This window comes from Myotis yumanensis, unplaced genomic scaffold, assembly GCF_028538775.1.
Source record: "Myotis yumanensis isolate MYYU_CA2020_CCGP unplaced genomic scaffold, mMyoYum1.0.hap1 SCAF_15, whole genome shotgun sequence".
NCBI lineage: Eukaryota > Metazoa > Chordata > Mammalia > Chiroptera > Vespertilionidae > Myotis > Myotis yumanensis.
In genome coordinates, this window is record NW_027223766.1 from 13,052,410 (window position 1) to 13,074,819 (window position 22,410).

Below are 22,410 nucleotides of genomic sequence, written 5' to 3' on the forward strand. Positions count from 1 at the left end.
GGCTGCAGGCACATCCCCAGTAGGGGGCGTGCAGGAGGCAGCTGACTGATGTTTCTCTCTCATCGATGTTTCTAACTCTCTATCCCTCTCCCTTCCTCTCTGTAAAAAATCAATTAAATATTTTTTAAAAATCTTTAAAGGACAGAATTCCTCTTGTGACTGTTTTGTTTTGTGGGTTTGTAATTTTATCTAAGTGATAACTGCTCATATTCTAAAGTGAGACGTAAAGATTTCAGACTCCCACAGAATTTAAAACCCTATGCAGCTGAGCCATTCAGGAATCACATTGGTATCATTATCTATAGACATCTGTGTCTTAAAAAGCTTTGCTTTAGTATTAAAACTCAGAGAAAACTAGAGGACGTATACAGTATATATAGTTTTTTTCACAGTGTTTTTCTTAGTTCATTCCAGCTGCTGGACCAAATGCCATCAATTGGCTAGCATTTAAGTAACATATATTTCTCAAAGTTCTGGAGGCTGGGAGGTCTAGGATCTAGGTTCTGGCAAATTCAGGGTCTGGTGAGAGCCGGCGTCCTGGTTTGTAGAAGGCCTTCTTATCCCTGTGTCCTCACAGGGAAGGTGAGGCAAAAGAATCACTTTTACAAGTGACAGAATCACCTCTAAAAGCCTCATCTCTAAATATCATTATATGGGAAATTAGGTTTCAACATATCAATTTTGATGGAACACAAATATCAGTCTATAGAAATGTTGTAACTGATACTCAAAAAGTTAACAAGCACAGCCTATATATGAAGTAACAGTACCATGAATATTGTCAGTTCCTTGTATTCCTGCATTAGCTAAACTATGGTAGAAAAGTGCACTAAGACTTGGCCTGGGGTGTGAGGATGCTCCATGCAGTACTGGAGGTCTTCAGAAAACTGTAAGTGGTATTATGTGTTTGATTTAGTACAAGTTAAGTAACAATGGTTCTGCATGGGCACAGTAGCCACTGTCTATGCTGTACTATTCAACAGCATCAGAAAAGTTACCTAAAGGATATCAAACACTGTTTCTATAGATTGAGCACCAGCCTGCGTTTATGAGCTGCTGGTATCTGGGAACTAGCTATACTTTTCCTATTATTAGTAATGAAACTGATCCCCTTAAATGTCCTGAGATGCTGTTCACTGACTGCTTATTCCTTTTGTAAACTTTATACACACTAAAGAGATTAGTAATTATCACTCAGTAGATGCATGAGGTATATTTTCAACATACTTTTTAGTAACTACATTTTTATTTTAATATTATTTTATGTGATTGACTGTTGGATGATGTTTTAGTCTACTATTCAAATAATGACAGCCATTTTGAAATCTATAGTAATTGCAACCAATTGGTGCCATTGATAGGACAACACTATGAGCTGTAGGTATGGTTATCTCCATTTCACAGGGAACTGCAGCTTAAAAACCATTAGTCTAGTGAACAATGTTATGCACTGCCCAGATCCCCCACTGATGGGAGTGCTATCAGTAGACAGCCCTCAACTATGCGCCTCTCAAGGACTTTTTCATCTTCAGAGAGCTCCTCGTGCCAGATTATACCTCTTCCTTCCGTGGCGCTTGCAGAATGACTGATGCAGAGTGGAGTATTAAGAACTGGCCATCACCGAAGAGCCACTTGAACTCCAGAACCCAGTGTGTATGCACTGGGCCTTCATTCAGATGAGGCATCTCAACTCAACTTTTTCCTTCTGTTCACTCCGGCCTCCTTCCCCTCTTTTCCACAAGTGCTGGTTCCAAGGGCACCACTTCATAAAAATCCTGAATGCTAGACTCAGTCTCATAGTCCGTTTTCTTAGCAACCCATCCTACAGGCAGTCACTTACTGGCCAAGGTGATGCCGCCTGGAGGTAATCAGGTCAGGATTCTAACTCATGTTTATACAACTCCAAGCCAGCTCTCTCCTCACTCCACTCACAACCTTCTCACCCTGCAGAGCTCAACTCCATTTCATTGAATCTTCAAATTTGTTCAAATTCTGTTTATAAAGCATTTCAGTGGAGGACTAAATTATCACTGGACTTAGCCACACTCAAGTTATCACACGATTGCCTAATTATAGGCATGTAATTAAACTATTGTCTTCCAATAGCACCATTTTTCATTGGCCTTTTCATTTCTTTCAAGCTTTATTTTAGCTTCCAACCAGCTAAATTGGATAGTTGCTCTAATTGTGCCTAGGAATTTAGTGTGGTTTAAAAAGATGTCCTAGACATGTGCTTTTAAATACATCAAACCCAAGTGATAATTATATTTTATCATTTGTACTGTTCAGATTTCCTTGAAAAATCTCTGGTACACTTGAATGACTGGATTTGTAGTATCTGTACCCTGCCAGCTCTCAAAATAAGGTTTTAAATATAAAAGCAATTTCTGAGCTATCAGCAAGATCCATTTGCTTGTGGAATTAGCATCATACCTCAGCACTATCAATATGTCTGTGCAGGTTAGGGAAAACATTGCAATGAATCCTCACATCTCAAAATGACTGTTAGTTTGCATGCATCATGACTAATGAGCACAGGCCTCTTTGCAAAGAACATTGTTCTGGAGGAAATACACTGTCCCCAGTAATGTGTGCTGATTGTTCAGATCCCCTATTCAAGGAAAAGCATCAATGGTTTTTACGTGTTATTTGTGCCTGGTGGGAAATCACCCCAGAATCCACTGTTTCTTGGATTTGTTTCCCAGAAAGTCTAGTTTTCTTGGGGAATACTGCAGAATCTACATGGCTAAGTGCCCTGTGATCTGGGAAGTATTTTACCAGAGCTGCTGCTGCTGCTTTTACAGGGAATGGGCGGGGAGATTCTTTTAAATTAATTCTTTGGGCTGTTCTGAACCCAGACCTCAGCCCACCTTGATGTGCACCTCTGTCCTGGCCACTAGAAGGGCTGTTTGAGTTTGGACTGAGCTGTCAGCCTCTCCCACTGGTGTCATCTCTCTTTTTCTCTTTCTTTCTTTTTTTTTGTGTGTGTCCCCTTTCAAAGCACCATTGTTGCAGAAGCTCAGCAATGGGCAGGACGGAAGAGCTCTTTGAAAGGAGACCTAGCTCTACTCTGCCATGGGGCCGAGCAGCACTAAGCAAAATCCACCTCACATCTGTCTAAATCACACTGCAGTGAATGAACTTTTAAACAAATGAGCTGCGTGTTTTTCTCTAATGCTTATTACTAGCTGTGCAGTGAGGCTGCACCGATTTCAAAGGCTTTTCAATTCCTGGACAGAACTGAGAGGCTGTAGCAACCGTTCTTTGAAGAGAAAACCACTGTTGGGACAGGCATGCAGCTTGGGCTTGGCTCAAAGACCTCCAAAAGTGACAGGGAACAGCAGAGGGGATGGTTCTGACTGCAAGCAGCTCAAGAAATTAATATTTTAAAAAAAGGCTTTCCTCTGTCCCCTACTGCAAATATTTCCTCTTGCAAGAGGAATCCTTGGAACTTGTGATACATACGAATTCTCTTTCAACTCCAAGGGACTAACTTTTATAGCTGCCTTTTGGTACCACTCTAGATTTTAGACATTTTAATAACTTTGCTTGCAGCTAAGCCTCTCTATTTCTGCTTTCCCTAGTTTCACATTTGTGACGCATTTCTAAGAGAGGTTTATTTATTTATTTTGTTCATTCTCCAATAAAGGATTTCTAGAAGTCTCAGGTATAAAATGAAAATATTTATCAAGTTAGGAATGAAAACTATTAAAACATGTTAGTGTATTTCACTTGAAAGGAATCCACAATACAAGCTTCAATCAGCAGGATTCTGAAGAGTGCTTTGGTATGCTAATTAGAAATCATTCTAATCTGTTCAACCCCAGCACTTCCATGAGGTGGCCTTCATTAGGACAGTTCAAGTTACACACTCTCCCTGAAAATGATGAAGCTGTATTTCTTCAAGAACATCTTATAATTTGCACTTTTCACTCATTTATGTGAACTGTTATCTTTTGGATTCAAATTAGTGAGATTTGATATTGAAATTTAGGGTAATTCAGAAATTCTGGGCAAAGGGGAGAAAAGCTCCAAAGAAAAGTACAAGAAATCTTTATATTAAAAATTTCGAAAGCTGTGGTTATTGCCCACATATCTGATAGAAATTCTAGGAACCCAAAACATCACTCATAGTATAGACAATATTCATAAAGATTCTAAGTGCCCTTAAGTGAATTCCTCATGCAGTTACAATAAGAGTCACTTTGTGGAATCAGATAGACCCAGCTTTATTGCTAACTCTATCACTTTAAAAGATGGAAATTTTGGTCAATTTTCCTAATATCTGTGTCTCCAATTTTTCATGTGTAAAGTGGTAAAAAGTTTGATGAGAGAAAATATGAAAAAAAATTCACGAGGTAGTATTTTATCAGTAAATATTAGTTTTCCATTTCCCCCTTCAATTAAACACTTTAAAATTAGAATTCAAATGTATTTCACTTAAATTCTAAAGAGTGTTTGGGACTGACATTTATAAATTGTCCTTTGTAACTTCTTAAGAATTATTCCTAATGGTCAGATGGCTGTAATTATTATGTTACTGATTCATACAAAACAGTTTTTGCAACTTTGAAATCAAGTCTACTGAGGTATAACTTACATGAAATAAATGTGCAGTTTGATGAGCTCTGACAAAAATATAGACCGATTGCCCCCAAATCAGGATAAAAAAATTCAATTACTTACCCAAATTCCCTCATGTCCCTTCCCAGTCAATCCCGCCCCAGGATAGTCTGAATGTGTGTATCTCCCCAATATTCTTATGTTGAAACCTAATTCTCAATGTGATGGCATTAGAAGGTGGGCCTTTGTGAGGTGATTAGGTCATGAGTGTGGAGCCCGCATGAATGGGATTAGTGCCCTTATAAAAGAGGCCTCAAAGAGTTCCCTGACCCCTTCTACCATGTGAGAATACAACAAGAAGGTGGCCATCTATGAACTAGGAAGCAGGTTCTCACCAGACCAGGAATCTGCTGGTGCTTTAGCTAGGATGTCCAGTTTCCAGAACTATGATAAATATATTACTGTTTATTAATTACCCAATCTATGATAATATTTGGTATAACAGCCCGAATAGACTAAGACAAACACTGAAAAAATACTAAATATACTGTATATAATTTCCCTATTTTTCTCCTCTTGCTGAATTATTATGCTTTTCTATTTCTTTTGGAGTCAGTACTAATAATTTCTGCCTATCACAGTGTCTATTTCATCTACGTTGTAGAAATTATTGGTATAAAGGTGATCATAATTTTTAAAATTCTACTATTAATGTCCAAAGATCTCTAGGGTATCCACTCTTTTATTACTGATGTTGGTACTTTGTGTATCTTTTCCCCCCTCTTTGTTCTTTTTTTTTTTTTTAATCAGTCTTGCAAAAAATCAGTTTTTTTTGTTTGTTTGTTTTTTTAAAATATATTTTATTGATTTTTTACAGAGAGGAAGGGAGAGAGATAGAGAGTTAGAAACATCGATGAGAGAGAAACATCGATCAGCTGTCTCCTGCACATCCCCCACTGAGGATGTGCCCGCAACCAAGGCACATGCCCTTGACCGGAATCGAACCTGGGACCTTTCCGTCCACAGGCCGACGCTCTATCCACTGAGCCAAACGGGTTTCGGCAATCGTTTTTTGTTTGTTTGTTTTTCAAATAACTAGCTTTTGTTTTTACTTATTTTCCATCTTATTTGCCCATTTTCTACTAATGAATGCTTTTAACTTTTAATTTCTTTTTTCTACTTGTTTTGGGTTTAATTTGCTCTCTTTCCTAGCTTATTTAGGTGAACACTTACAACACTGACTTTAATTTACATAAATATTTTTTCTTTTCTAATGTAAGCGTAAGAAGCTATCTCTTTCACAACACTACTTGATTAACATCTCACAGTTTTTGATATGATGAATTCTTATACTTTAGTTCAAAATATTTTCTAATTCTCGTTATGATTTCATTTTTGAATAATGACTAATGTGAAAGTGTGTAGTTTAATTTTCAAACATTTAAGAATTTTTAGATGTTTCCATTACTAATTTCTAATCTAATTCTGTCCTTTTCAGAGAATATACTTTGAATGATTTAAATTTTAAAAAATTCTTGATACACACTTCATGGCCTACCATATGCTGTATCTTTGTATATATTCATCTTAAAAAGAATACATATTTTGCATACTATTTCACAAATACTGAATAGGTAATGTTGATAGTCAGTGTTTTTCAAGTCATCTATATGTTTATTCTTTTTTGATTTACTTATTCTGTCAACTGTTGGGAAAGGAGTGCTGGCATTTTCAAGTATAATTATGAATTTGTTAAAATCCTGTGGACATTTTCTATATTCTGCTCTTGATATTACCTTTCCAAAGATGTTAAGTGTGATCTTAAACAAAATGTAAACATTTTTAGATATTCTACAGAAAATAAGCATTATCTTTGAATTGAAGAATTATGCTCAAAATATACTTGAAAATGTCAATAAGGTTAGTATAGTTAAATAAATTTCAGTAAAATGCTGAACTCTTTTAAGGAAAAAAGATTCTACATAGACTATTCATTTTTACTTTAGAAATAAGATAAGTTATTACTAGATATTATTTGCATTAATCTTAAACAGAACCCCCCACAGAAGTTATTACAGGTCATAGGTAATAGAAAAATATTATAATATATATTACAACATTCATCTATTAAGATAATTTAAATGCTTAATACTTTAAAATATTAATAGAATAAATAAAAGGTAGTATTTGTGGAGAAATGTTCCTGTATGTGGTGGTAGTCTGTGCAAATGTTGTATCAAAGAGATAATAGAAAAGAGGGGTAATTATTAAGCATACTTTTTAGAGTCCCAGTAATTTCAGATTAGATAACTGAAAATATCACTGACACCAACATCCCTTCTGTGAAATTCAACTGATTATATTACATCCTTTGTCCTTTTATCTCACTTCACATCAGAAAACAAAAATCAATTATGGGTCTTTTTACATTTCCTGGTGATGATGTATGCAAAATACAGCAAATCATAGTGAACATATGTATTCAAAAACCTGCTCCTCAAAGGCTTTTTTTACCGATTATTTCTTTGAAGCCTGGTGCACCAAATTCATGCACTCGGGGGGAAGGAAGGAACCCTCAGCTGGGCCTGTGCCCTCTTGAAGTCTGGGAGCCCTCGGGGGATGTCCTACATCCTTAGCGCTGCTGTTGAGGCGGGAGAGGCTCCCACCACTGCTACTGCGCTTGCAAGCCATCAGCCCGGTTCCTGGCTGAGTGGCACTCGCCCTGTGGGAGCACACTGACCACCAGGGGGCAGCTCCCACGTTGAGCCTCTGCCCCATGGTGGTCAGTGCGCGTCACAGCGACCAGTAGTTCCGCCGTTCAGTTGATTTGCATATTAGCCTTTTATTATATAGGAGTAGAGGCCCGGTGTAGGAAATTTATGCACTGGGTGGATCCCTCAGCCCAGCCTGCACCCTCTCCAATCTGGGATCCCTTGAGGGATGTCCGACTACAGGGATCAGGCCTAAACCAGCAGTCAGACATCCCTCTCACAATCCGGGACTGTTAGCTCCCAACCGCTCACCTGCCTACCTGCCTGATCAGCTCCTAACTGCTTCTGCCTGCCAGCCCGATCATCCCCTAACCACTCCCCTACCGGCCCGATTGCTCCCAACTGCCCTCCCCTGCTGGCCCGGTCACCCTCAACTGCCCTCCCCTGCTGGCCTGGTCACCCCTAACTGCCCTCCCCTGCCAGCCTGGTTGCCCCTAACTGTCCTCCCCTGCAGGTCTGATCACCCCCAACTGCCCTTCCCTGCCAGCCCAGTCACCCCCAACTGCCCTCCCCTGCAGGCCTGGTTACCCCCAAATGCTCTCCCATGCAGGCCCGGTCCCCCACAACTGCCCTCCCCTGCAGGCCCGGTCATCCCCAACTCCCCTCCCCTGCCGGCCCGGTTGCCCCCAACTGCCCTACCCTGCTGGCCTGATTGCCCATCACTGCCCTCCCCTGCCAGCCATCTTGTGGCTGTGGGCGCAGCTATCTTTGAGGGCGGGGCAGTCAATTAGGATATTCCCTCCTTATTGGCTGTGGGCACCCCATCTTTGTGATGGTGTGAGGGTCAATTAGCATATTCCCTCTTTATTAGATAAGATGAATATGTGACATGTCGGTCACCATTGCTTTCTTTACCATATACCAAAGAGAAAAAAACCAAGCACACAAAACGGTGCTCATTCGAGGGCAGGATCTGAGAAATAGGATATTCTAAACAACTCTGACAGTAATGTGTAACAATAAGGAGGGGACTCATTTCATCAGACTTTGGTGAAAATCTACTAAACATTGAGAAACACGCTAGGCATTGAAGATTTCTCCTCTCACAATGTATACATTGAAGTAGACAGACACTTAAGAGAAGATGATGTCTCCAGTGTGGGGTGTGCAGAAGGCGGCAGATCAATAATTATCTCTCATCATTGATGTTTCTATCTCTCTCTTCCTATCTGAAATCAATAAAAATACATAAATATTCTTAAAAGAGTAAATAGCACAAACCTGGCATATAGTGGCTATATAGTGCTCAGCATGTACATATCTTACAAATCTTATGGAGATTTTGTTTTCAATTTAAGGAACTGTTTTTGCTATGTATTTCATTTCATTTCAAATAATATATTTATTAATTTTTTATATTAGTTCTTCTAGACCAGGGGTCCTCAAACTACGGCCCGCGGGCCACATGCATATACAAATATTGTATTTGTTCCCGTTTTGTTTTTTTACTTCAAAATAAGATATGTGCAGCGTGCATAGGAATTTGTTCATAGTTTTTTTTAAACTATAGTCCGGCCCTCCAATGGTCTGAGGGACAGTGAACTGGCCCCCTGTTTAAAAAGTTTGAGGACCCCTGTTCTAGACCCTATGTGTATAGGATGGGTTAATTGTACTCCCCAGATCATAACACGGTATTATTTTTCATTTTAATTATTTGTCTGTTTATTTATTACTAGAGGCCCGGTGCACAAAATTCGTGCATGGGTCGGGGGTGTGTCCCTCAGCCCAGCCTGCACCCTCTCCAATCTGGGACCCCTCGAGGGATGTCCAACTGCAGGGATCAGGCCTAAACGGGCAGTCGGACATCCCTCTCACAATCAAGGACTGCTGGCTCCCAACCACTCACCTGCCTGCCTGCCTGATTGCCCCTAACCACTTCTGCCTGCCAGCCTGATCACCCCCTAACCCAGGGGTGGGCAAACTTTTTGACTCGAGGGCCACAATGGGTTCTTAAACTGGACCAGAGGGCAGGAACAAAAGCATGGATGGAGTGTTTGTGTGAACTAATATAAATTCAAAGTAAACATCATTACATAAAAGGGTACGGTCTTTTTTTTTTTAGTTTTATTCATTTCAAACGGGCCGGATCCGGCCCGCGGGCCGTAGTTTGCCCACGGCTGCCCTAACCACTACCCTGCCAGCCTGATCGATGCCTAACTGCTCCCCTGCCAGCCCGGTCACCCCCCAACTGCCCTCCCTTGCTACCCAGTCACCCCTAACTTCCCTCCCCTGCCGGGATGGTTGCCCCCCAACTGCCCTCCCCTGCAGGCCTGGCTGCCCCCAACTTCCCTCCCCTGCCAGCCTGGTTGCCCCAACTGCCTTCCCCTGCTGGCCCTGTCACCCCTAACTGCCCTCCCCTGCTGGCCATTTTGTGGCGCCATCTTGTGTCCACATGGGGGCGGTCATATTTGACCACTGGGGGCAGCCTTCTTTGTGTTGGAGTGATGGTCAATTTGCATATTACTACTTTATTATATAGGATTGCTGGTTTATTTATTCGTGTGTTTTTTTATTTAAATTCTTTATTTTTTAAAGTATTACATGAGTCTCCTTTTCCTCCATTGACCTCTCCCCAGTTGCTCCCACCCCCCAGCACATGCCCTCACCCCCCTATTGTCTGTGTCCATTGGTTATGCATACAAGTCCTTTCGTTGATCTCTTACCCCCTCACCCCTGCCTTCCCTCATAGGCTGGACAGTCTGCTCAATGCTTCTATGTGTCTGGTTCTATTTTTGTTCATCAGTTTATATTGTTCACTATATTCCACAAATGAGTGAGATCATGTGATATTTATCTTTCTCTGACTGGCTTATTTCACTTAGTATAATGCTCCCCAGTTCCATCCATGCTGTTGCAAATGATAAGAATTCCCTCTTTTTTACAGAAGCGTAGTATTCCATTGTGTGGATGTACCAGTTTTCTAATCCACTCATCTGCTGATGGGCACTTAGGCTGTTTCCAAATCTTAGCTATTGTAAATTGTGCTGCTATGAACATTGCTGTTTCTGTTTTCTTGGGATATATTCCTAGAAGTGGGATCACTTGGTCAAATGGGAGTTCCATTTTTAACTTTTTGAGGAAACTTCATACTGTTTTCCACAGTGGCTACACCAGTCTGCATTCCCACCAGCAGTGCAAGAGGGTTCCTTTTTCTCCACATCCTCACCAGCACTTGACGTTTGTTGATTTGTTGATGATAGCCATTCTGACAGGTGTGAGATGGTACCTCATTGTGGTTTTGATTTGCATCTCTTGGATGATTAATGATACTTATTCTTGCTTATCCCTATACATCAATCCTCTTCTCTTGTGTCATAGAAAACCATTTTATTGTGTTTCATGTGTGTTTTGTTTATATGCTAAAAAAAAAAATGGTTTTCTATTGTTTTCTTTGCATATATTTTTGTCTACCTGGTTTCATGGAATATGACATTCTGTTTCTTATTTTTGTACAACACAATATATATTTTAAGATCTCTCTTCATTGTAAAATAGTTTTCATTGCCTTAATCAGCAGTGTGTAGTCATGACATTTTACCTCTTATACTGACACAGAGATTGCTTCCATTTTCTGCCACTGCAAATGACATTTTCATAAACATACTGTGCATGGTCTGGGCTTGCATCACTTTCCTTTGGGACATGAATACCCCTTCCCAGGCTGACTGTACCAGTCTATACTTCTATCAGCAGCACACGATTAGACCTGAGTCTCCACACCTCCACCAACACTGGGCTTTATCTTTCTCTACAATGTGTTTCAGTCACTTGATATAAAAGGATATACGTTATTTCAATTTGCATAATCATAGATTTCACAATTTGGAAGATATATTCATGACATTATTTTCATTAAAAAAATCCATTCATTAAATGATGGACCTATAATGAAGTGGAAATTAGATAACTTATTAAAGAAAGATAACCAAGCCCATTCCTCAAATTCACCCTATGTTTTAAATTAGAACTTCTGGTTCTTTATTAATGTCACTTCACTTCACATACATGTTTAAATCATAGATTATTTAAGCTAAAAGCAATCTTAACGACATAGACCAATCTTTTGGTTTTAACTGTGGGAACAGTTTCAGATTTTAGAAAATTTTTGGAATCATATGGGTTTAAATGGAAATAAATTTTGGTTTGGATATAGTATAATATCAATGCTGACATAATCATGCTCCAATATTTCTAATTTTTCTCACTTTTGCCTGGGCTACAAGGCACATGGCATAGAATACATTATAGTTGCCCTCTTAATTCTTTCCCAAATCCTTCGATGAAGCTCACCTTCTTCAACATTTTTTTAAACAGCAATTTGAAGAGAGACATCTTCAAGACTCCATCTCTCTGTGCTTTAGAGGTGATTTTTTTTTTAAAAGGAGCTCTGACATCAGGTGATCCCTTTGTCATAGGTCTAAATGTTCCATAGAGGAAAATGCAAAGGTAGATACATACTCACTTTTTTTTCTATTTATGGCAGTAGATTGAATTTCAATTTGCAGTGTAATTTGTACCTTTCTAATTTATTGAAGCAAAACACCACAAGCAGCAAAGAAATCTGGTTTCCCTGATTTCTTGCTACTTTTCTGTCCAATTAGCTTTTTATTTATTTCTTCCCCATAGCCTAAACACAGCACAATTACTTAATTTTATTTTCTAACTCTATTTTGCTTTAGTAGACTCCAAGAAGGAAGATTTCTCACTCTGAAAGAAGGATCCCTATACGCCTTTGATGGTTGTTTGGCCAATATAGCATATGTTTTGTTCTAGTTTCTCTCTTAATAAGCATTTAATTCTTTAGTATTATTAGTAAATCTTTTCTCTATAAATATTGTGATTCATTAGACATAATAGTTGCATCATTACACTGGTGTTTTGTTTTGTTTTTAACTTTTTCTCTAAACCACAGATAAAAATTAATTGTAAAAATAATAATTAGCTAAAGAATAAAATTCCTCCAATCCTTCCTTTTTTACCATTTTGGGGGTCTAGCTCAATTTCATCTAGATATGAAAATTGATTTATATTGTTGATGGTACTTCTGGTGCTATTGCTTTATGTATTCCACAGGTTTCCTTTAAACTATTAAATTCCAAGGAGAATTGCAAATGGATATAACCTTTTCATGATAGAACTAGATGTATCTCTCAAAGAGGTAACTCTCAAAGAATTAAAATATTTCATCATTAATAGAAATAAAACACTTAATCTGCTTTTACATTTTCACCACCACTTGAGGGTAAGAGAGAATAGTGAAGACCAAGAATCAACAAAGAACATAAAATCCTTATTTTTTCTGTGGTTTTACCCATATTATAAAATTGTAAAATTCAAAGGTATAGAAAGTTTATTTTAAATATATATTTATTCAACAGATCACAACTGAAATAAATTCGGTTTTAAAATATTCAATACAAAGACTATGGACCAAAGCAGCGGTTGCCAACCTTTTGGACCTCATGGACCACCAGTGGTCCTCAGACTACCAGTTGGTGACTGCTGGACTAAAGGATAAGGGCCTTTATAGGAACAGGATCACTGGGTAGGTAGGGCTTCATCCACTACACGGGGGAAGATGAATTGCTTCAAATCCACAGCTCCGTAACAACTGGAACCTTTATATTTTGTCCCAACACATTACTCAACATAATTATGAAGATACTTAATTGAAACTAATACTAAAAAGATCCAAAGAAAGAGAAACCAGATACTTTAGATTATAACCTACCTAATTCATAGTCATCCTATATAATAAAGAGCTAATATGCTAATTAGACTGAACAACAGAACGACCTCTGGATAACCTTCCAGATGAAGCTGGGGCTGCGAGGGATGGACGAGGCTGCGAGGGCTGAGCCCCTTGCACAAATTTCGTGCACCGGTCCTCTAGTATGTATATAAAACAGGAAAAGCCATAGTAAGTGTGTTCTGAGCAACTCAATTCATTATAATCCATAGGCCCTTTCAGTTGCCTTTGTTGAGTCATCAGTAATCAGACTTCCCAGGACACCACAAAGGGGGTGCATTTGCTATTTTCTGAGTCAAAATAAATAGGACATTAATGGTGTACCACAGCAAATCAGAAATGCCATCCTGCCCCGAGTGGGGATGAAATTGAGTAGCATAGTTATAATGGATCATGTGGGATGAACTAATATCTAGAAGGATGAAAGGTTGTGTCTTTTTCATCTGTGAGCATGGAGGAAAACAAGTACTCTATGTGTGATTATTAAGGTTTTCAAGCTTTGTCAAATGATAAGTTCCCATTTTAAAGTACATTCTACATGCATTGGTCAATAATACTTTTATGAATTTAGGATGACATTCACAAACTTGGTATTACCTTCATTCTTTGTATTTAAGCTTTAAGTAAATATTTGGCATAGTTAATACAGTTGGTTTGTCTTTGTAATTGGTATAGTGTAATTTGATTGGATGCTCAAAATCTGCTTCTGTTTTCTCTTTTAAAATAAAGATAAATTTCTTTCCTTAAGTTGATTGGTATAATTATCTTTTTGTATTTGAAATAGCACTGGTTCCTGTTTCAAGCTCTTAGTTCCTTATAATATAACCTGGCAAAACTCTTGACAATACACAACTAATGCCCAGCTGGTGTGGCTTAGCAGTTGAGTGTCGATCCAGGAACAAAGAGGTCACTGGTGTTATTCCCAGTCAGAACACATGCCAGGGTTGCAGCTCAGCCCCAGTAGGAGCTGTGCAGGGAGCAGCCAATACATGATGGTCCTCTCTCATCGATGTTTCTATCTCTCTATCCCTCTCTCTTCCTCTCTCTGTAAAAATCAATAAAAACATTTTAAGAAAACACCAATGACTGCATAAATAAGAGGAATAACAAATCGATGTTTCTCTCAAATAGCTAGTTCTTTGATGGGATGAATAAAATTGTCAAAATTCCAGCAAGACTGATTAAAAAACAAAGAGAAGACATAAATCTGTAATATAAGACCCTGGAGACATCAAAAGGATAATTAAGGAATACTACAAACAACAATACATATAAATTTGACAGTTTGAATCACATAGTCCAATACCTTTACAAAGATAAGTTATCAAGACAGACTAAAGCAGAAATAGAAAATCTCAAAAATGTATAACTCTTAAAGAAATTAAATTCATAATTTAAAAATCTTCTCCAAAAGAAATATCCAGTCTCTGATGCATTACCTGAAAATTTTTACCAAATGTTAAAAGAATTAACACTAATTCTATAATCTCTTCTATAAATTAAGAGAGAACCCTTTCTAATTCATTTACTGAAAATCCTATTAACTTGATATAAAAACCAAGGATGGTACAAAAAAAAAAAAACTACAGATCAATATCTCTTATGAATATAGATGCAAAATTCTTAAAATAGTATCAAATAGAATTATTTACTCTGCCAAATGGGGTTTCTTTCAGGGAGAAAAGGTTGGTTCATTGTTCCAAATCAATCAATGTAATCAATTATATTCACTATCTAAAGAAGAAAATCACATATTTATATCAATCTATGTAGAAAAATAGATGACAGAGTTAACCCTTATTCATGCCAAAAATCCTCAGAAGAATAGCAGAGGGGAACAACTAAAAATTAAAGCTACATTTAACATCATACTATTGGTGGAAGACTGAATATTTTTCCTCTAAGATTGGAAAAAATACAAGGGTGTGTACTCTCAAAATTTTTATTCATGACTGTTGCCAAATACAAGAAAATCAAATCAAACAAATACAGGCTGGGAAATAAGAAATTAGTTCCATGTAGAAAGTCCCAGGGAGAAACCAAGATGGCGGCATAGGTAAACACCTGAGATTGCTGCCGCAAACAACCACTTCAAAAATACAACTAAAAGATGGAACGGACATCACCCAGAACCACAGGAAGGCTGGCTGAGGAGAGATTCTTCAACTAGAAGGAAAGAGAACAGCATACCGAGGCTCAGAGGAGGCGCAGTGTGGAAAATACAAAGGTACGGAGGTGCGCGTGGAGCCGGCTGGTGGCTGAGGGCGCGGTTGTTGTTTTCAATCAGGAGGGAGTCTCAGACTCTGAGCTCCAGATCCGGGCGAGTCTCTAGGGACTCAGACTCAAATGGGAGAAGCAGGATTGTCTGGCATCAGTCGGAACGTGAGGGCAGCTTTCTCTCCGAGGTTTGCAGCGGTTGCTGGGGTTCTGAGAAGCAGAGCCTCTGGGAATGGGACTGAGAGCAGCCATAACCACTCCCTCTACCCTCCCTGTTGATCCCGCCCCGCCCAAGCCCTGCGCAGAGCCATTTGCCGGATAGCCTCAGGCAAAGGCTAGATTAGCACCTCTCCAGAGGACAGAAGTTTTCCCACTGCAGATACAGCTGATTCTCACAGCCAGTTGGCCTGGTGGTCAAATCCCTCTAGTATTAACTACAACAATCAAGGCTTAACTAGAACAAGACTGCGCACAAAGACCACAAGGGGGTGCACCAAGAAAGCATAAAAAATGCGGAGACAAAAAAACATGACAGAAATGGAGGATATAGAGCTAAAAATCGCACTTCTGAGGGCTTTCAATAATTTGCTAGAAGCTGCCGATAAACTTGATGAGAGCCTCACGAAATCTAATGAGACCCTCGATGTTGTGATAAAGAACCAACTAAAAATTAAGCATACATTGACTGAAATAAAGAATATTATACAGACACCCAATAGCAGACCAGAGGAGCGCAAGAATCAAGTCAAAGATTTGAAATGCGAAGAAGCAAAAAACACCCAACCAGAAAAGCAAAATGAAAAAAGAATCCGAAAATACGAAGATAGTGTAAGGAGCCTCTGGGACAGAATTATAGGGGTACCAGAAGATGAGAGAGAGGAAGATATTGAAAACCTATTTGAAGAAATAATGACAGAAAACTTCCCCCACCTGGTAAAAGAAATGGACTTACAGGTCCAAGAAGCGCAGAGAACCCCAAACAAAAGGAATCCAAAGAGGACCACACCAAGACACATCATAATTAAAATGCCAAGAGCAAAAGACAAAGAGAGAATCCTAAAAGCAGCAAGAGAAAGAGACTCAATTACCTACAAGGGAGTATCCATAGGACTGTCAGCTGATTTCTCAACAGAAACTTTGCAGGCCAGAAGGGAATGGCAAGAAATATTCAAAGTGATGAATACCAAGAACCTACAGCCAAGACTACTTTATCCAGCAAAGCTATCATTCAGAATTGAAGGTCAGATAAAGAGCTTCACAAATAAGAAAAAGCTAAAGGAGTTCATCACCACTAAACCAGTATTATACGAAATGCTGAAAGGTATCCTTTAAGAAGAGGAAGAAGAAAAAGGTAAAGATACAAATTATGAACAACAAACATGCATCTATCAACAAGTGAATCTAAGAATCAAGTGAATAAATAATCTGATGTACAGAATGAACTGGTGATTATAATGAATCAGGGACATAGAAAGGGAATGGACTGACTATTCTTGGGGGGGAAAGGGGAGTGGGAGATGCGGGAAGAGACTGGACAAAAATCGTGCACCTATGGGTGAGGACAGTGGGTGGGGAGTGAGGGCGGAGGGTGGGGCGGGAACTGGGAGGAGGGGAGTTATGGGGGGAAAAAAAAGAGGAACAAATGTAATCTGAACAATAAAGATTTAATTAAAAAAAAAAAAAGAAAGTCCCAAGGAATCAATGAGAAAACTCATAAAGAACATACGAGTTCAGCAAAGTCACAGGATACAAGATAAACTTACACATCAAAGGTATTTCTATGTATATTAACAATTATCACATGGACACCAAAATTAAAAATATCATCTATAATTTGAAAAACAACAACTAAATATGTAGCTACCATGACAATCAACAATTCCACTCTGGGTCTTTTATTCCAGAGAAATAAAAATTTATATTCACACAAAAACCTGAAAACAAATGTTTATAGCAGCTTCATTCATATAGCCAAAAAATAGGAACAACCCAGATTCCTTCACCAGGTGACTGTTTAATATAATGTGGTATATCTATACCAGGGACTAGTACTGAGCAATAAAAAAGGATGAACTTTTGGTGCATGAATAATCTGGGTGAATTTACAGAGAATTATGAGTGGGAAAAAAAAGCCAATACCATAATGTCATATACTTTATGAGTTCATTTATAAAAAATTATTTATTCAAAATAGGTTTTGAATTGAAAAAATTACAGAATGGAGAACAGAGTTGTAGTTGCCAGGAGGTTAGAAGGGGTGGGGGTGGGAGGAAAGTGACTGTGGCTATGAAAAAGCAATGTAAGATATGTTGGAGTGATGGAAATATTCTATATCCTGACTATCAGTGTTGTACCATGGTTTTGCAAAATGTTGCCACTGGAGGAAAAAAAGTAAAGATTGCATGGGACCTCTCTGAATTATTTTTTACAACTGCATGTGATGTGAAAATAACCTCAAAATAAAACTTTTAAACATCAAATAGTAATTATTATCATTTTAATATATGCATGTTGGTCTTATCAACATCTGAAAAAAAAGCCTAAAAGTGATCTTATTTAGATTTTAGGAAATACAAAATATAGAAAATGTCGATATAAAATAAATTCTACATTTGCTTTTCTCCTTATATCGCCAGTATATTGGCAGCGTGTTTTTACAGTGAGATTTTCGTCACCAGCCATAGCTAGTGTCATTTAATATGGACATGTGCCAAAAGTAAATCCTGCCTAATTATCATGTGTAAGTGTGTTCTCTGCTGAAGAGTTTAATTCTCACCAAAGATATCTAGCAGTCAGAGAAAAACATAACCAGTTTGCAGCACCAACCTACAATTAGCTCACATACATTTTCCTCTTACCTTTTCAGTGAGAAAATGTTTTCAAAATAACAACAATATGCATATACTCTCACTAAATATGTGCTTGCCTGTTCAATTAATAAAATAGGTTTTGAATATGCAGTGCTTTCTTAGTAGAGGCAGAAAAAAATCATTGTATTAAAGTTTAGGCAAAATAAAATACTGTCAGTGATTCTAGAAATATCTTAACCCAATTATGACACATTAAAACTTCCATGCTATGTAATGAACATATTTCATTTTAGCAAATCCTGAAAATATGTGCGATGAAAGCTGGATTTAAATGTCCTCTTTAAAAAAAAAAAGACATTAGCCCACATTTTAAAATTTTATGTCAAATTAAGCCACTCTAGATTAGAATTGTCATAATTATATACTTATCTCCTTTACATTTCCAAAAGCAATGTTATTGTACAAAAGAAACTTTTCTATGAATACTTGAAAAACAATATGGTATTCAGTGCCTTGAAAATTATCCTTTTGTCTCTGACTAGGGTACATGCCAAAGAAAATTAAAGCAAGTAAGTGAGCCCCTCAATGGGAAAAATTATTTGGGCAAGGATCACAATTTGGGTCAGATCGGTTACACCCTATTGAAGACCATAAGACAATGATAATGTTACTTACATTTTAGCATGGCTGGAACATTCTTCTTGGCTTTTCATTGGGGACTAGGGAAAATTATGTAATTATTAAGTATAATGAATGATGCTTTTTAAAAAAGAGATTGTTTCACAGAGTGAAAAGATGGCCTGCCAAATTTATCCACGTGCCTTTCTCTTTTTCTCCCATGAAGCACAAGTAATTGCTCTGTTTAGTCTTTGCCTATTCTATGAAACTTATTTTGAAGGTAGTCATACAAAACGGTGGCATGAACAATAAGAGATACTTTGCAGACTAGGTGTTATTTAATTAAATATAAAAAGCTAATTTAAAAGAATGCTATGCTCACAGTAATGAGACAGCTTTGACTGAAGGCCACTAGAGTGCTTTTAGCACAACCCTCAGCCGTGGGCATTGAGCAGAGTGGTTGTCCCTTCACAAACCAGCCTTCATCAGTACTGACTATCCTGGGAGATGTATTCGACATCATTATAGCTTCCATGTCCCCATTTCTCTTTGATTCGTTATAATGGTATCTTTTAATATTAACAAGGAGCTCTTTTAATATTAATATATATCATATATATTTATATAGTACATTTTTATATTTAAATATATAGAAGTCAATGTAGAAGGGCCAGAGAGAATATTATAACCCCAAATTATGTCTTTTATTAATCTAGCAACATACAAATAGGGGTATTTTTTAAATCTTTATTGTTGAAAGTATTACTTATGTACCTCTTTTCCCCCCATTTGCCTCCTGTAGCTCACCCTGGTTCCATCCTAGGCCTTCACCACCCTATTGACTGTGTCCATGGGTTATGCATGTATGCATACAAGTTCTTTGGTTGATCTCTTCCCACCCATCCATCCTCCCCTGCCTTCCCTCTGAGGTTCAACAGTCTGTTCCATGCTTCTACAAGTAGGGGTATTTTTGAGTCACCATCATTAAATTATTAGCTGAACATTCCAAGGACAGTAGAGCAGAGCATTAGATTATTAGGCCACATAGATCTAAACTATTTAATAGTGAAATCAAATTTTTCTTCAGAATTAAAAGACTGTATCAATCCTTTCCTTTGCCAAATCCTACTGCATCCTCTTCCACGTTCCCTTTAGTTGCATCTGTCAGCGTAACAATACATTAACACCAAATTCAGACATCCTTGAACTGTGTTGTCTTGAATACTAATATCTCACAAACAACTTGCATTTAGATACTACTGATATCCAAAGAATTATTGGTCGATGGTAGATGTTAACTCATTGATCAACATAGACACGTGAAATAGACCTATCATCCCCCAGCTAAGGGGTTCCCTTCCCTTGCAAAGGCCAGGGTCACAACACACAAGCCTAGTACGCGGGGATATTAATAAATGTGAATTCTAAAGGACCCATGGGCAAGTATGTTAAGCAAATACAAAATGAAACAATTTTTTGTTTTACTGTAGACTCTCTCAGAACTTTTATTACATTAATGAGCACATTGAGTGGGACACATTTTGGGAAATGCTCATCCTTCCAAGGGATTAATAGGTAGAAGAGTTCTCTGTGTAAAGACACAAGTAATATTCTTTGTTTCCCAACCCACATGAACAGGATTGCCTGGCTAAGTCGTCTGGCCCAGGTACATAAGAAAAATACACTGAAAAGAATCATCTGCTGCCCATTTTTCATTTGTTATGATATTTGATCCAAACTATTTCATGTCTCCCATTTAACTTCTTGAATAAAAAATTAAAGCTAAAAGCAGGACTGGTGCAAGAGAAGAGCTGCAGAGGGCCAGGGCGAGGCCAGCGCGCTCTATTTTTGAAGCAGCCTTTTATTTCTGCATCTCTGATATCCACGGCCTAGCTTTCAAAAACACTTCTCTTGTGACCAGGTTCCTTTTATCTTTCCCATTTTATTAAAGGAGTTAAATGGAAGGTATTCTGAAACTCCAATTTAGCTTTTATTTTTCAATAAAAATGACAGTCGAAAAACAGTGTAACCACAGGAGAGGCAGGGCAACCTGGCACAGAGGGGGTGGATGCCTGCTGAGCTGGGACTACAAAGTGTTTGGATAACACACTCACCAGGCTTTCTAAATACGTTGGCAAGCCACGGTAAGAAGAGGGCAAATAATAGTCTTCATCTTTGAATTCACAGAGCTCTTTCTACTGTCATGAAATTTTTATTTAAAGAAAACTAGAAAGAGACAATTTGAATACGGTTTTTGAATACCCTAATGCACTTGTTTTGATTTGATGTGCCTTTGTGCTATATCTTAGGAAGTGTCCATTTTATATCAACATTTTAAGTCAAATAGTTAATCTCTAAGACCTAACTAATGTTAACACTCATTCCACAGTGTGTCCTTAAATAATATTTACTGAATTTATACAGTGATGTCCTAAGTTGTGAACATAAACAGCCTCAATAAATAACTTTTGAAAAAATAATATATATTTAGAAAAGACTGAAGTTTGACTAAAGTTTGACAATCATGGAATAGTTTTAGAACAATACCTCAATCTCATTTTCCTAAGGTATACAGTAGATATTTAGAACATGATGCTTTATTTTATTTTTTGCCAGCACCATGCAGGACTAAGGGTGGTCTTGATCACTAATTTATTTTAAGGATGGTGGGTATGCATGGATATAATTAATAATTGGTAGAATATTAAGGTATAGAAGGTTTCATACTGAGTACAATATAACAAAGCAACATACTGAATCAAATATAACAAGCTTTGCAAATACTGTCAGTCTTATTTTAAAAAATACCAAATGAGAAAGGGATTCATTGTTGACACATGGAGACCTAGAGTTGAGTAGAGTTGAGATGAAGTAGAGGCAGATCTTTCCATAGAGCAGCCTTCAGAGAGGCACAAAGGACCCTGACCCTTGGGTCTCCTGTCTTCAGAAGTAAATTCCATGATCTCAGAGCAGATCTGAATGTTCTATTCTACTTGATTTTAACTTGCTCCTGGATGGACATAATTTTAACTCATTAAAGCTAAATGACCCTGGATTTTGCAGTGGTTTCCTTTAGTGTCCAAGCCTTTTTCAGTTAAATGAGTGAAATTAAAATATTGGTGAGAATCATGCATGCAAATTTCCAAGTTTTCTGTGGCTCTCACTAATAAATGAATACTACAAATAAGAACTTTTTACAAATTATCAGAATAAGAAATCAAATGTTAATTTCTTTTATATTTGGTGAATATACTATATGAATAACTATAAAGAAATTCAAAGCACCTGTGTTGATTTTAAGAGTTTACAATTCAGTGTTAAGATTGATGAAGTGATTTCTCCAAATGCCAGTAGGAAAAGTAAAACATAAAAACTGAATTATTTAGTCTCTGTTAAACAGATTGCATTTGCAGTAGAGTGTTGGAATTAAGATACTGTACTCAAGTTAGACTGCCCAAGGCTGAATATCATTTATCAGCTGTGTAACTTGGAGCAAATTATTTAACTCCTCTGTGCCTCAATGTCTTCCTTTGAAAGAGGGTGCTAATTATATCTACAAAGAGTTATTCTGTATTTTAAAAGAGTTAATATTTACAAACTACTTTAGAAAGTATCTGAAATGTGGTTAAGTGGACCATAATTGTTAGATATAACAACATAACAGGCAGGCTAAGGCACGCGA